Genomic DNA, 15,660 nt, shown 5'->3' with positions numbered 1-15,660 from the left:
ACTGGATTGTCTACCAGAGATGGGTGGATATCCCGTTTCACAGGCAACCTGTTAGAAGTGGGGTGATAACATTCTTACACTTTTGTTCCGGGTAGAGCCAGACACACGAGGAATGCAGGACAATGTGACCTTTGAGGGAGCTTCTAGCTTTGTGATCTCATGTGACTGCTTCACTGATAAGTATCACTTGAAGCTGATGTCAGGTATGACCAGCCCAGGGCTCTCACAGGTTTCCTGCCTCTCTGCAGGGTCTCTACACAGGGGACTCTCAAGCGCTAGACAATGTTAACTGGAGCGTGGTCCTGTAGCAGCTGTGTGCTAGCTGAATGCTCTCCCAGTCCCTCCAGAGCAGGGCTGACCCCATTCCAAGGGAAGCTAGTCCCCTGGGGAGCATAGGAGCTGTGGCTGGGAATGATGGATCCATTCTCAAAGAGAAAGAACATGAGGGGATCAGTCAGTCTGGTCAGAGTCCACTGCATAGACCACCCCCAGTGGTCTCACCCCCTGGGCTCTGCCAGCCTCAAGCAGGTGATGGGACAGTTCACCTATGCAACATGAAACCTGGTTAGCAGCCTCAAGATTCATCATGATGCCAGTGGGCTGAGTTGCTGGCACATTACCATGAGATGAGCATGGGCAGCCTCCCCAGGCCTTATGCAGTGGGAACCCACTATCAGTTCATTCTGGGTCTCCAGCAGGCCATGCTCATTTCTGCCTTGGCTGTTCCCTCCTGAAATACTTGGTCCTCAGCCTTGCACAGCTGGCTCCCTTCTGTAACTCAAGTTTCATTTCAAATATCACTTTCTTAGGCCTTCCACGGACACAGCCTCCCCAACCCTCTATCACACACCCTGTTTTGTATTTTTTATAGACCTTTTCAATTTCTGAAGTAATCCCATTCATTTGTTTTTCATGTTTATTTTCTATTTTCTCTTTTAGAATGTGAGCTCAATTAGAACCAAGACCCTCTCTGTCTTCACCAATCAATGCTCAGCACCTAGAAAAATGTCAAGCAGATAATGCAGAATCAATAAATATCAGTAGAATTAGTTAATTCTATCTAGGACAGGTGTGCAGTGGCATGAACAGCGTTTCTCTCTATGCTTTAAAGCACTGGTGAGATTTCAAGACTCCAGGGTGGCTTTGGTAGATACTTTTGAATATCTAACCATTGTAGGTGCCATCCCCTCTTCTTCTATATAATTCTCTCACTTAGGAATGTTTTTGGTTGCAGGCAAAGGCAACAATAACAACAACCTATTAAAATACACTGTGATATCACCAAATAGGTTTTCATTTTTCTCAAATAAGAATAAATCAGGAGAGATGCTGTCCAGAGCCAGTGCGGCAGTTCAACCATACAGGGACCTTGGCTCTTTCTCCTTTGTGTCTTCTATTCTTAGCACACGCCTTTCCTCTCGTACTTGTCACATCATGGTTACAAGATGGCTGCTGAATCACCAGGCATCATGCCTGCATTCCAGAGGAGAAAAGCAAAAGGAGTCAGAGCCATGCCTGGGAAATCTGTTGTTCCTTTTTTATAAGAAAGACAGAAGCTTTCCCAGAATCATATCCAACGAACTTCTATTTATATCTTCTACATTAGAATTGGGTCACAATGCCACTCTCATCCAATTACTGACAAAGAGAAATGGGATTACTATGACTGGTTTAGACTATCACAATTCATCCTCGGAGACGGGGGTGGGAATGTATCTTCCCTGAGATCAAGCTATTGTCACACTGTCCTGAACAAATTGGGATTCTAATAGGAAAAATGAGAGAGACATGGCTGTTAGCTATACTATAGCTAAATGAACTAGAGGGGGATTTGACTGATAATTAGGCCTATATACTTCTCTTTGCCAAGAATTACAGCTGAGACACAGACACAGAGAAAAAGGGAGATCCCCTGCACCATTGTGTTTCTGAACTTTCTTGAGATGTGGTTGTTTAAATTCTTTAAATTTTATCAGATGCTTAAGTATTTTACTACCCTAAAAGTGTCTTCTTTTCTGAAGCAAGTTCAAGGTGATTTCTGTCGTTTAAAACCAAAGTGTCTTTGTTACAGGAGCGTCTAACTACAAACATTCTGCGTGGCCCAATCAGGCTGTGCTGCATGGTTTAATATAGGGTGTCAGACAGTCATTCACACCTCCCTCAGGAACAGCAGGGCCCTTTGCACCAAACCCTCTGCTCCTCCTGAGGTGACCGGAACATTGTAGACATTACGTCATCAGCCCGACAACATCCTCCTTTTCTCTTTCACGTTCAGACAGCATTTGCTGAGATCCCAAGTGAACACAGAGGCCTTTGGACACTAAAGGCCTGTGTTGTACAGAGGGATGGAGGTTGTACATCATCATCCACGCTAACTAGTGGAGCACTGGGACTGCTGAGATATCACATCACAAGTCCATGACAAAGGCAAAAAACACACTGTACCTTCTGATCATTAGCCCAGTGCTCTTTTTCTTTTCTAAACCACCTGATTATCTAGGTCAAACACAAATACATTCACACAGTCATCCACACCCCCTCACACAGTCATCCCCCACAATGAGGAAAGACTATAATGTGTAAAGCCTGCCCAGCCCAGCTTAGGATTCCCTTCCTGCTAATAGCCACAAGGAATATTTTGGGGCAGATTACAAGGATTATCACTCACCTGTTCTACAAGGATATCTCCACAGATTTCTTGCTCTGTCATCTCTAAACCTGATCTAAATTCTTTGTTAATGTGTATCTTTCCCCAACTTATGCAAATTTTAGACAGGGTTTCTCAAAATGTGTTGCTTGTAACTTACAGGTTTTACGTGAACAAATGGTTCTGTCAGATAACTTTTGGGAACACCTGGTTAAAGAAAGTTAAACGGCTTTTTCATTGCCAGACACTGCAAAGCTGTCAATATTCTAACATGCATGATGAATATCTAAGAAAGGGATGCAGCATGTGGCATTTTCCAAATTTATTTAATCACTTAATGAAAGTTTTTTTCTTGACATATATGAAAGACTGATAATCTAAGAGATGAGCTTTGGGAGACACTGCTGGTGGGAAGGAGTGCAGGGGTACATCCTAAAACCTCCTACCCGTAAGTACCAAGAGACATATTCTGTGACTTGGTTTAGTAGGTAAGGCCTGAACTTAGGTGTTCCCTAGTAAATATTGCTAGATAGTTAGAACTGCCACTTAGCACACAGCACCCGAGTCCTGCATTACAGCTGCTATGCTGGGCAGAAGCACCTTGCTGTATGGGGGGAGTATACTGTGTTCTTGGACTAATCATGTTATTTCTCTCAGCATTAGGTTCCCCTCCTTGAAAATAAGCATTTTAGGCCATGTGAGAATGGGAAGAATGAAGTCATTACTGGAGAGTTGAATACACTATTAGTTTTCTTCTGTTCCAACCTTTAATCCAAGCAATTTTGGTTGATGTGAGGGTAATAAGCCACACTGACTTCAGTGACCTGACATGAATTAAACAGTTATTTGTCTTGTCTAGATCCACTTTCCCAAAAAGACCACTTGGCACAACATAAAAATATCCTGCCTACCTATATGCAAACATATCCCTAAATATCTGGCACTGATTCCGTTGCCACCTAAACTTCATATGCTTCAAGCATCCCTGAACTGACAACATGATTTCAGGAGAATTAAATGCCTGGATTGACAATGGTTCTGCCAAAGCTTCATCTGTAGGCCATCCAGAAACAAAAGCTCCTTTTCCTGGCAGGCTATTTTTCAAGGGTAGAGAAAGTCAAGTCAAAGAAGAGAATAACTGAACAAACTCATTTATCATCAGAATTTAATAATATAAACTGCAATTCATAAAATAAGTCTGAGAGAATTTTGTGTCTAACTCTAAAGGTTCAACATTAATAGCCATGTGATAATACAAAAAAAAAAATCATTGTTTATCTTTATCCCCAAGAGGAGTATGTTCAGGTTATATTAATAAGGATCATAACTTCTCTGAATTTACTTTGGCCTTATACTCCTCTAAATGGAATCATCTGAAGTGTCTGAGAAAAGTTCAGGTTTTAACCACATCCCTGTCTCTTAGTTCTGTGAAAGAAGGAATGGTCTCTGTAGCAACGCGAACAATAATATGAAAAGGCATAGTAGTGTAATAGGAAAAAAATGAACAAGAGCATCAGAGGACCAAGATTCTAGTCAGTTTTCAGATAGTTGATGTGCTTAGGGGTTGGACTGTGTCCACCAAAAAATTCATATGTTGAAGTCCTAACCCTCAGTACCTCAGAATGTGATCTTCTTTGGAAGAGAGGTCTTTACAGGGGCAATCAAGTTCAAATAAGGTCATTAGAGTAAGCCCTAATCCAGTATGACTGGTGTCCTTATAAGAAGAGGAAATTTGAATACAAACATGCAAAGAGGGAAGATAATGTGAAGAGAGACAGGGAGAAGATGGCCATGTACAAGCCAAAGAGAGAGCCCTGGAACACATCCTTTCCTTACAGCCTCAGAAGGAGCCAATCCTGCCAACCCTTTGACCTGTGGATGCTCCATCTCCAGAGCTGTGTGAGACAGTAAAGTCCTGTTGTTTAAGCCACCCAGTTCGTGATACTTTGTTATGGCAACCCTGACAAATTAATGCAGCTGTTTTCCTGGGTAAGTCTTTTAATATCTCAGGGTCTCAGTCTCCTTGTCTATAGCATTAGGGGGTAGATGGCCTTTGGAATTGCTTTTATCTATAAAGGTTAGTGATCAATGATACAGGTAGCCTCTCTCCAACTCTCTTGAGATGTGCACAAGTACCATCTTCTGAGAAAAGCTTTCCGTCTTATCTACAGATCAATGGATTATAGATGGGTTGAAACCAGCTTTGATTATCCCATCTGGCCACCCTAATTTATAATTCAGTAATGACTTTAGTAAGCAAAATAAGGAGGAAAGGAGGCTCATAGTCTCCTGTGAAAGGCTACAAACTCAGTTCATCTCTTTTTACAAGGAATTCATCATCTGGAAAAACTGACTTCTAACAGATTCTAATGGAGGTGCTAGGGTGGGGCTCAGGCAAAAAGATCAATAACAAATGTAAATTTTATGATGCGGTTCTCCATGGTGGAACCTCTGTCAAACAAATAATAAAAGCACACATTTTGTGCTCTCTTCACAACCCATTTCTGGACTCTCTGTCACTCAAATGTTTATCCTGAAAGAAAACGTTTCAGGCACAACTATTAAACTTCTGAGTGTTACTATCCTGTTCCTTCTCACCAATAGAACAGTTAATGACAAGGACTTTTTGCAACATTTATCAACCTCTCATCAGCAAGTATTATCTTGGTAAAATCCCAAACTATTAATGCTTCTTCAAAGCCTGGAATATAGTATTAATGTCAGAATCATAATGGGTAAGAGGAACATTTTGGCAACAGAAATTGTAATTCTAAATGCTATAAAACAGAACTAATGTTCTAGCTCCCCTTCTCTATACCTCATTGAATATATACTTTCCTGCCAAAAGAAATAGGAAGATAAGCATCCTACTCTATAATACAATTTTATCATTGCAAACCAGGGTCACCTTCTTAAGTAGCTGAACAGCTGGCTTAGCATCAAGTATACTAAAATAAAACTCAACATACTTTGCAAACATATATCCACCATTTAAATGGACAGTGCTTGCATCAGTCAGGATCCCAGTGAGAAAGAACACTCATATTAGGATAATTCAAAGAAGGTTTATTTAATAAGGAATTTTTTACAAGGGTGTATACAAGATGTAATAGAACCACAAGGGTTTGCAGGTAAAAACTGAAGATTAGAAGCTGAAGTGCTTACACCACCCTTATGCACAAGGAGATAAGGAGGAGTTGCCAGAATCGGGAAGAAGAAAGTCATGTTGAGAGGAGAGCCCAATACCCTGATTTTACTTACCTCCCTCACTTCAGTTTCCTCTCAGGACACCCCATTGTTCAAATCCAATTACAGACAGAAAGAAAGAGTGCCCATTAATGTGTTCCATGAGGGTCAGCCTCTAAAGACCAGGGTGAGTAGATTTGGAGGGGGTGACTGGACAATATGTAGCATAGTGCTAAATAACCCCAACAAACTCATTGGGATACTACTTGTAAATTCTGAGAGTAGAAAGATGTCTACTCCTGTTCACCACTTTATTCCCAGCTATATCATTCCAATACCAATGAATTCTCTGCTTCTCTTGTTACCAGTGGAGGCTGTCTAGGTTCTGGGCATCTTGAACAAAGAATTGGACAAAACGCACAAAACAAGGAAGGAATGAAGGGATTTATTGAAAATGAAAGTACATTCCATAGTGCGGGAGTGGGCCTGAGCGTAGGGGCTCAAAGGCCCTGTTACAGAATTTTTAGGAGTTTAAATACCCTCTAGACAATTCCATTGGTTACTTGGTGTATGCCCTACATAAATGGAGAGGAGGAAGTAAAATTACAAAGTCGTTTACTCAGTGTACACCCTATGGAGAGGATATTACCTGTCATAGCTGAAGTGTGAATGGGTCTTATGTCCCCTGCCTCCAGATCCTATTTTCCTGCCTCACTCTGAAGCCAACTGGGTGGCAACAATTCAACTTGATTCAGACACTAGCTACCCAGAGTTACCCTAGACCCTACACAGTAAGGCTTCGGTTCTATAAGAAGCCCTCACTTTAGATGCTAGCTGTACGTGATGTCTCCAGGCTGCCTGCACTTCTGCCCAGTCTACCACAAATTTGGGGGTTTCCACTACAACTCCCCAGGTTCAATAGTTTGCTAGAATGACTAGCAGACTCAGAAAAGCTATCTACTTTCAATTATACTTTTATTATAAAGGATACAATTCAGGAGCATCCAAATGGAAGTGATGCACAGGACAAGGTATGGGGCAGGGAGGGGACACAGCTCTTCCATGCTGTCTCTGGGTAATACACACTCCCAATATGTCAATGTAGTCACCAACCAGGAGGCTCCCTTAGCCTTATTGATTCAGAGTTTTTATGAAAACATCGTTACCACATAGACAGGATTTACTAAAGCATTTCCTACTGCTGATTGAACTCAGTCTCCAGCCCCTCTCCCTTCTCTGGAGGTGGGGAGGAAGGCAGGGCAGAGCTGACAATTCTAACCCTATAATCAGATGGTTGGCTCCTCTGGCGACCAACCCTTATCCTGAAGCTATCTAAGCACTGCCCTCTTTAGTCACCTCATTAGCATGCAAAAGACACTCTATCACTCAGGAATTTCCAAAGGTTTTAGGAGCTCTGTACCAGAAACTGGGACAAAGACCAGATATATATTTTTTCTCATGTTACACCAACACATTCAGGACCTGGTCCATAACAGACACTCAATATTTACTCATGGATGATGCAGTCTTCAGCAGGCCACTCTAGGGTTCTTTCTTCATTCTTTCTTGCCTTATTTTCAAGGTATTAGTGCATCTGTTAGGCCTAAATTCTACATGGCTTTAAGATCCACGTCCCCGTCTAGCTGGATACCTTGAGAAGGCAAACCTTAATGGCTCCCTGAACCTTAGAGAAATTCATACCTCTTGACATCCCAGGCATAGGTAGACTCAAAGAAGAAATATTCACTAAGATCTTTTAGAAATGGATTCTTAAGTATTGATGAACTAGCTTCTTCAGTCTCTTCACAGTTTCATCTCTTCCATCATCAACCACCAGGCTCTTAGGTCCTTAAAAAGAGGAGGAAGCTAACGTTGGACATTTTCTTGTGGTGGTGGGATATTTTGTTCTAATGTCATATGCTGTACATCATGCTACCAAAAAGAATGTACATTCTGGATGGTTACACAATGATGTGAGTTCCACCTTATTCTTTAAAAACTCCAAGTGATCAACATTTTACATATTACGGGGGGAAAAGATTTCTACCAGGAGAAAATGTGAAACCAGGAATGAGGAAAACAAAAGGATGGAGCAAGGCTATTCCAAATCAACTTGAGAAAATGAAAGTGAAAAACATAAACCCATTCAGGGCTAACGTATCTTGAAAACATGATGTGAAAGTTTGAGACTTAAATAAGGGTAAGGCGGAAGAGTGTTGAAGTTTTGTACCTATGAGCAGAGCAAGGTGTCATTCTGATGGCCTGATAGGTTTCCCTATGGCTAGTAATGGCTTTCTAACATTAACAAAAATGGACAAAGCTCTATTACCAAACTCTAGGTTCTCTACATGAAGAGTTATCCAATGGCTTGAATAGGTCCTTTAGGGGAACATTTTTAGCCCTGCTCACACAGTCATAGCGAACCTTTCTGTGGAAGTGGGGTGCCTTTCAGCCTGAGCAACAGTAGTAAATGGATTCCTGAATTTCTTCAGTTGAGTGTCCTCTCTGGGTAATGCATCCTCTGTGCATGAGACACTTGCTTTGATTAGTAAGCACACATATCATCACTTCAGGCACTGATCAAAAAAATGCAGCCAAGAATAGATTGTGATATGCAGCCTGCAAAAGTTTGCTAGAGACTCTTGATACTAGGAACAATTGCCTAAGGTCATTGTTCTAAAGCCAGTTGATCATCCTAAATAACCAGGTGGGGAGGGATAGACAGGTAGGTCATTGAAAGGAAAGACAGCAACAGAGAATGGAGTGAATATCTAAGCCCCACTCAAAGTTGTACTTAATCAAAATTTCTAAAGGGAGGGACTTTTAAAAATCACAGCCTTTCTCCCTCCCCACAATCATACAGTAGTGAAAGGTAAATCAATTATCCTTTCCATATCTCTACACTATACTTACCTGGATTGGGTACATTAAAATAACATGGAGAATCTTTTCCAAATATTCTGAACCTCCTCTCTTCCCTTCATCCCAGCTCTTCTTCAGTTGAGATGCACTGAGCACTACTTCTCTATTACACTCAGCTACTAAAAAGAAATATATTTGGGTCACATATCTTAATTCCCTGCTGACATACTTTAATGGAATTAATATTTAACAATACACACTTGACTTAGATCAGAAATGCCTTACAGGAGTTACCTATTTGAATTTTACATTGTTACATCTTCTGGAAAATCATAGTTTCAATCATCTGACACATTGTCCCATGTCTATTACATAAACCCTTCACAAAAATTTCATGTCAGAAGAGAGGTGGTCCCCCCAGCAGAACATGTCTGTGTCTTTCTAACAGACCATGATAATGAGATAATGCAAAGCATTGCCCCAGTGTCTCAGTTGCTAGGAAACAAGCCTTTTTTAAAGAAATAACTGTGCATATTGATAAGAATCCTTTGAAGTGGAGCCTTATAAGAAAATGCTGTCCAATAGAACTTCCTGTGATGACAGAAATGTCCTATACCCATACTGTCCAATTCAGTAGCCAGTAGTCACATGGCTAGTGAACACTTAAAATGTGACTAGTGCAACTGACGAATAAATTTTACATTTTATTTAATGTCAACTAATTTAAACAGCAGCATGGCTAGTAGCTACATTGAACAGCATGACTGTAAGGTTACTTTTTCTTTCAGACTTTGGAGTTAGTACTTACACAGAAGTAAAACAATAGAATTTTTTATGGTAGTTTCAATTTAGGTGCAAATACTATGCTTAAATTATGAGTCTCATTGTCTTTTAGTAATATTGTTTGAAAGGATTTGTGCTTAACCGGCCTTGACTATAGAAGTTTGGCTGCTTCCAATAGAGAGGAAGAGTCTCACGTCCTCTCTCTCGGGCAGACTTATTTAATAGGACATGTCTCTGGTCTGGGCTGACAATAGAATCGCTGACCCTCTGCTGAACAGTGCCACCCCACCTAAGTGATGGTGGGAAGTGGGGATAACATGTATTCTCCCCTCAGCTAGGGAGGGACCCTTCAATATTCCAAACCCACCTAATAGAGGGAGGGCAGGAGGTGGCTTTAAAGCTTGCTTTGTTCAATTCACACATGGAGAAAGTGCTCTCTGTGTAAGGAAGAGCCCAGTGGGTTTGCCAGATTTCTCAACCTCGACACTACCGACATTTGGGTCTGATAATTTCTTTGTTGTTGGGGGCTGAATTGTATTTTATTAGATGTTGAGCAGCATTGCTGGCTTCTACCCATTAGATTCCATAGCATCCCCCATTCCTCCTAGCAGTGGTAACTGAATATTTCCCCAGGCGCTGTCAAATGTCCTCTGGGGGGCAAAATCACCCTGGATTGAGAACCGTTGACTTAGACAGTAAGGTTTTAGACTGGAGACAACTTAAGAAAGGAGACCCAATCTAGCTTAGTGTTTTTTTTTTTTTTTTTTTTGGCTGTTATTTTGTTTTATTATTTTTTTTTAATATCCAGTCCCTAGCAGATGCCTGGTACATGATATGCATCCAAGTAAATATTACTTGGATGAATGAATAAAAAGCCACTATTATATATTTTTAACCTTTAAATTATCTGCTTCAGTGCCTAACATAGTGTAAGAGCCAATGAACACATGTTTTCTGGTCTGTTAATATTCTTACAGGTGTAAACGAAAAGCAAGAATTCCTACCAATGACTACTTGAGGAAGAAAAATCATAGGAAAAATAAATCTTTTGCATGTCTTAACGTGCATGAAGCCATCTTCCTGGCCTGTTAGGAATTTAAGCTAGAAATGTAAGCCTAAAAATATAGACTTACCATGTCCAAAGGAAGTGCCATAATTGCAAGTGAAAAAGCAAGGCTCCCTTTCTTCTTTGGGCCGGTTACCGACCGGGCCCAGTCCGCAGGCGGGGGGAAAGTTGAACTAATCAAGTTTGTACGAGTGGAGGCGGCGGCAGGTTGAGTAGAGGAGGCGGCGGTGAGGCACCGGACCAGGCTTTGAAGAGCTGGGGCTCCGGGAAGACACGCTGAGGGTCCTAGCTGCCTTCCTCAGGCGTGGTGAGGCTGCCGGGTCTCCTGTTCCAAGTCCACTCAGCCCTGCCCAAGAAGAGCCAACAGACTTCCTGAGCCGCCTTCGAAGATGTCTTCCCTGCTCCCTGGGGCGAGGAGCAGCACCCGCTGAGTCCCCTCGGCCTTGCTTTCTGCCCATCCGCCCCTGCTATGCTTCAGAGCCTGGCCCAGCTACTCCAGACTTCTATGCCTTGGTGATTCAGCGGCTGCAACAGCTGGTCCAAGAGCAACTGAAATCTCCGCCTAGTCCAGAATTACGGGGTCCCTCACCCACAGAGAAGGAGGCCATACCGCGGAGGCTGGTGGCCCTGCTGGAGGAGGAGGCAGAAGTCATTAACCAGAAGCTGGCCTCGGACCCCGCCCGGCACGGCAAGCTGGTCCGCCTGTCCTCCGGCTCTTTTGCCCGCCTGGTGGAGCTGTTCTGTAGCCGGGAGGACAACTCTCACCAAGCCAAGCATGCCCCGGGCCCCCGCCTCCTTCCCCGGAACCCCTGGCCCCCCTGGCCCTCCTGGCCCTGGCCATGGAGCTAAGCCGGCGCATGGCCGGGCTGGAGGGCACCCTGGCCGGATTCAGCATGGAGCACGTGCACAGCTTCACGCCGTGGATCCAGGCCCACGTGGGCTGGGTGAGCCATTGAAGCCTCTCTCTCCGGGCCTCACTTTACCCAACTGTCATGTGATAGAGGTTCTTAGGTTCCTCTCAAACCTCAGGTATTCTCCCAGCTCCACTGCGTTCGTTCTGTGTTGAGCCCTTGCTGTATGCCAGGACTGCAGTGATGAGTGCGGACGCTATGCCTGGCGTCAACGACTTGGTACACTAATACTGTGAGCGTGAAACCAGTGACTGAGGTTACTCAGGGAGAGGCCGGGAGAGGTAGCTCATGCCTGTAATCCCAGAACTTTTGGAGGCCGAGGCAGGAGAATCATTTGAGGCCAGGAGTTCAAGACCAGCCTGGACAACATAGTAAGACCCCATCTCTACAAAAATTGAAAGTAATTAGCCAGAGTCAGGTGTGGTGGCTCACGCCTGTAATCCCAGCACTTTGGGAGCCCGAAGCAGGTGGATCACCTGAGGTCAGGAGTTTGAGACCAGCCTGGCCAGCGTGGTGAAACCCTGTCTCTACTAAAAAAAATACATAAATTAGCTGGGCTTTGTGACAGGTGCCTGTAATCCCAGCTGCTTGGGAGATTGAGGCATGAGAATTGCTTGAACCTGGGAGGCAGAGATTGCAGTGAGCTGAGATCGCACCACTGCACTCCAGCCTGGGTGACAGAGTGAGACTGTGTCTCAACAAAATAATATAATAATAAAAACCCGGTGCGGTGGAAAAAAATAAAAAATTAAAAAATAAAAAAAAAAAAAAAGAAAAAGCAAGGCTCCTTGACCTCCTCACCTCCTCTCCTCACCAAAGTTCATCTGGGTGCTGGGTCAGTAAAATTCCTTCCTCACTGACTGTGGGGGCCGGTCCTCTTCAGCACCAGATACAATCTCCAAGAGCCCAGGCTGACCAGCTTCCCTGCAGGAGAAAAATAGACAGCTCGGTTCAGTTTGTGGTTCCTGAACCTTTAAGCTTCATTTGCCAGCAGGTAATGCTTTTATCTCATTTGTCACAATCAAACCCTGAAGAATAAATCTACTACCTAATTAAAGCTAAACCGTCTGCACTTAAAATTTAGGAGATGTCTCATCTCCAAATACATATGGAATAGCATGGCAGGGAGAAAATAAAGGCATTCCCACCACGTACAGATTTAAACCGACAATACATTTAGCATAATCTGCCCTTCATCGTCTCTTTACCTAAACTCTTTATGGCATTTTAAGCTTCCTGGACAAGATTTTCTATTTAATGGGAAATATCACTAAGTTCCATATCACTGGCTGTACATTTAAAGAACTGCTGCATTCAAACAACCAAAATCATTAAGGCACACTGCTATTTTTATCAGGGATAAGGTCAGAGCATTTATTATAATTAAACAAAAGAGCAGAAGGAAGGAATAGTGGTTTGCCGGAGACAAATTAGAAACACCTGGGAGGTGTTTAAAAGTCCCAAGGGTCAGGCCACACCTCAGATCAACTAAATCAGTATCTCAGGGGTGATACCTAGGCATTGTAATTTTTAAAAAAATAAATGCTTTATTTTAGAACAGTTTTAAGTTTACAGAAAAATTGAAAAGGTAATAAGGAAGTTTCCATATATGCCACATCCAATTTCCCCTACTAATAACACCTTACATGAGCATGGTACATTTCCTGCAATTAATGAGACAATACTGATACATTATCATTAACTAAAGTCTGTAATTTATTCATGTGTCCTTAGATTTTCCCTAATATCCTTTTTCCTTTTCCAAGATTTCATCTGGAAAACCCCAGTACATTTGGTTATCATGATGTTTTAGGTTCTTCTTAACTGTAACAGTTCTCAGATTTTCCTTGTGTCTGATGACCTTGACTTTTTTTGAGGAATACTGGTCAGATATTTTATTGAATGTCCCTCAGTTGGGGTTTGGCTGATGTTTTTCTCATTATTAGACTGTGATTATGTGCTTTTGGGAAGAATACCATAGAAGTAAAGTGTCATTCTCATCACATCTGATCAAGGGCACATACTGTCAACATGACATTGATGTTAACCTTGATCACCTGGCTAAAGTAATGTATGTCAGGTTTCTTTAGTATAAAGTTACTCTTTTTCCACCTTTCCATATTGTACTTTTTGGAATAAAGCGAGTATGTTTAACCCACACTTAAGGAATGGGGGAGTTATGTTCTACTTCCTTGAGAGCAGAATATCCACATAAATTAGAAGTATTTAGCACAGGAAATTTGCCTATTCTTCATTTATTTATTTATTCAATAATGTACTCACATCAGCATGGATGTATATATATTTATTTCAATGTTCCAACTTTGGCTACTGGTAGTTCTTTTAGTTGGCTCTATGACCCTTTGACATATCCCCTTTGTTTTGTGTGTGTGCATGTGTGTGAGGGCTTTTTTTTTTTTTTCCTGGAACTTCCTTACTTTTTGGCATACAAGATGCTCCATGCACACCTTCTATATTTTCTTCTGTCATCCTAGAATCAGCCAGTTATCCAAGCTGTGGTTCATTTAGTTGGAGAATAATATTAGAAACCAAGAGCTTGGTGCTAGGTATACTCATTGCTACTGGGGTGTCATTAACTCTAGACCTTCTCAACTGACAGAGCAAGGAAATACGTGCGCATATATTAACCCATATCGATATAAATACACACATCTATAAATATTTCTATATGTAACCATCAATATCTATAATAAGCTAATAGGAGTTGATATGATGTCTCCAACTATTATCCATTACCTCATAGATGATTCCAGCCTCCTCGTTTTGCTTATCTGTAACCTCCCACACCAACAGTGAGAAACTTGGCTCTCCCCATTATCCATCCATTTACTTAATTGCTCAATTCTCGTATGCATGTATAGCAGAGTCAGAGTTGCTAACCTGTACTTCCACAGAAACAACTTTATCAGCTAGAGTAGCATGCTTATGTTACAGGCTCCTTTATAGCCTTTACTCTCACAGTCTCCATTCATTTCTAAAGTTGTTTAGGTCACCACCATTTTTCCTTCACACTCCTCAGTGAGGTTGTTTTAATACATTTGTAATACAGTTAGCTTATTTTGTCATAATTTTGCATTTCATCCTGGAAACCTCCAATCCCCTAAACGATTTGTTAAAGTCTCACATACATTAAAGTTCACTCTTTGTGTTCCAAAGTTCTATAGGTTTTGACAAATGCATAAAATTATGTAACCATGATTACAGTATTATATAGAATAGCTTCACTGTCGTAAATAATCCCCTGTGCTTCACTTATTCAATCCTCTTCCCCTTTCCCTAAGCCCCTGGAAACCACTAATCTTTCTATTATCTCTATGGTTTTGCCTTTTTCAGAATGTCATTGAATTTGAATCATATAATGTGTAGCCTTATCATACTGGCTTCTTTCACTTAGCAATATGTACTTCAGATTCATCCATATCTTTTTGTGGCTTGATAGTTCATTTTCTTTTATTGTTGAATAATATTCCATTGTGTTGATATGCCACAGTTTGTCCATTCATGTATTGAAGGACATCTTGGTTGCTTCCATCCATAATTTTAGCAATTATGAATAAAACTGCTATAAACATTCACATACAAGTTTTTATATGGATATAAGTTTTCAAGTCAATAACTTAGTTTACACATCAGTAAAAATATTTGATTACTAGATAGTATATTAAGACTGTCAGGCCTCTTGAGCCCAAGCTAAGCCATCATATCCCCTGTGACCTGCACGTATACATCCAGATGGCCTGAAGCAACTGAAGAACCACAAAAGAAGTGAAAATAGCCCGTTCCTGCCTTAACAGATGGCATTTCTCCATTGTGATTTGTTCCTGCCCCACCCTAACTGATCAATCGACCTTGTGACATTCCTTCCCAGGACAATGAGTCTCATGATCTCCCCACCCTGCACCTTGTGACCTCCACGCCTGCCTGAAAGAGCTAACCACCTTTAAGTGTACTTTTCCACTACCTACCCAAATCCTATAAAACTGCTCCACCCCTATTCTCCCTTTGCTGACTTCTTTTTCAGACTCAGCCTGCCTGCACCCGGGTGATTAAAAAGCTTTATTGCTCACACAAAGCCTGTTTGGTGGTCTCTTCACACAGACTCGTGTAACATTTGGTGCCAAAGACCCGGGACAGGGGGACTCCTTCGGGAGACTGGTCCCCTGTCCTCGCCCTCTCTCCTTGAG

At 41.9% G+C, this 15,660-nt stretch overlaps 1 pseudogene across 1 annotated transcript; it reads left to right on the top strand.

The window, feature by feature from the left end:
- Nucleotides 1-326: 326 nt before the first annotated feature.
- On the top strand, nt 327-11,619 carry LOC100425011 (bcl-2-like protein 12; annotated as a pseudogene). Its single transcript, XR_013404972.1, has 4 exons — nt 327-564; nt 5,923-6,020; nt 6,820-6,864; nt 10,654-11,619. The product of XR_013404972.1 is annotated as a bcl-2-like protein 12 (transcript).
- Nucleotides 11,620-15,660: the final 4,041 nt, after the last annotated feature.

Source organism: Macaca mulatta, chromosome 15 (genome assembly GCF_049350105.2).
Source record: "Macaca mulatta isolate MMU2019108-1 chromosome 15, T2T-MMU8v2.0, whole genome shotgun sequence".
NCBI classification, from domain to species: Eukaryota; Metazoa; Chordata; class Mammalia; order Primates; family Cercopithecidae; genus Macaca; species Macaca mulatta.
This window is presented reverse-complemented; position numbering and strand designations above follow the sequence as displayed.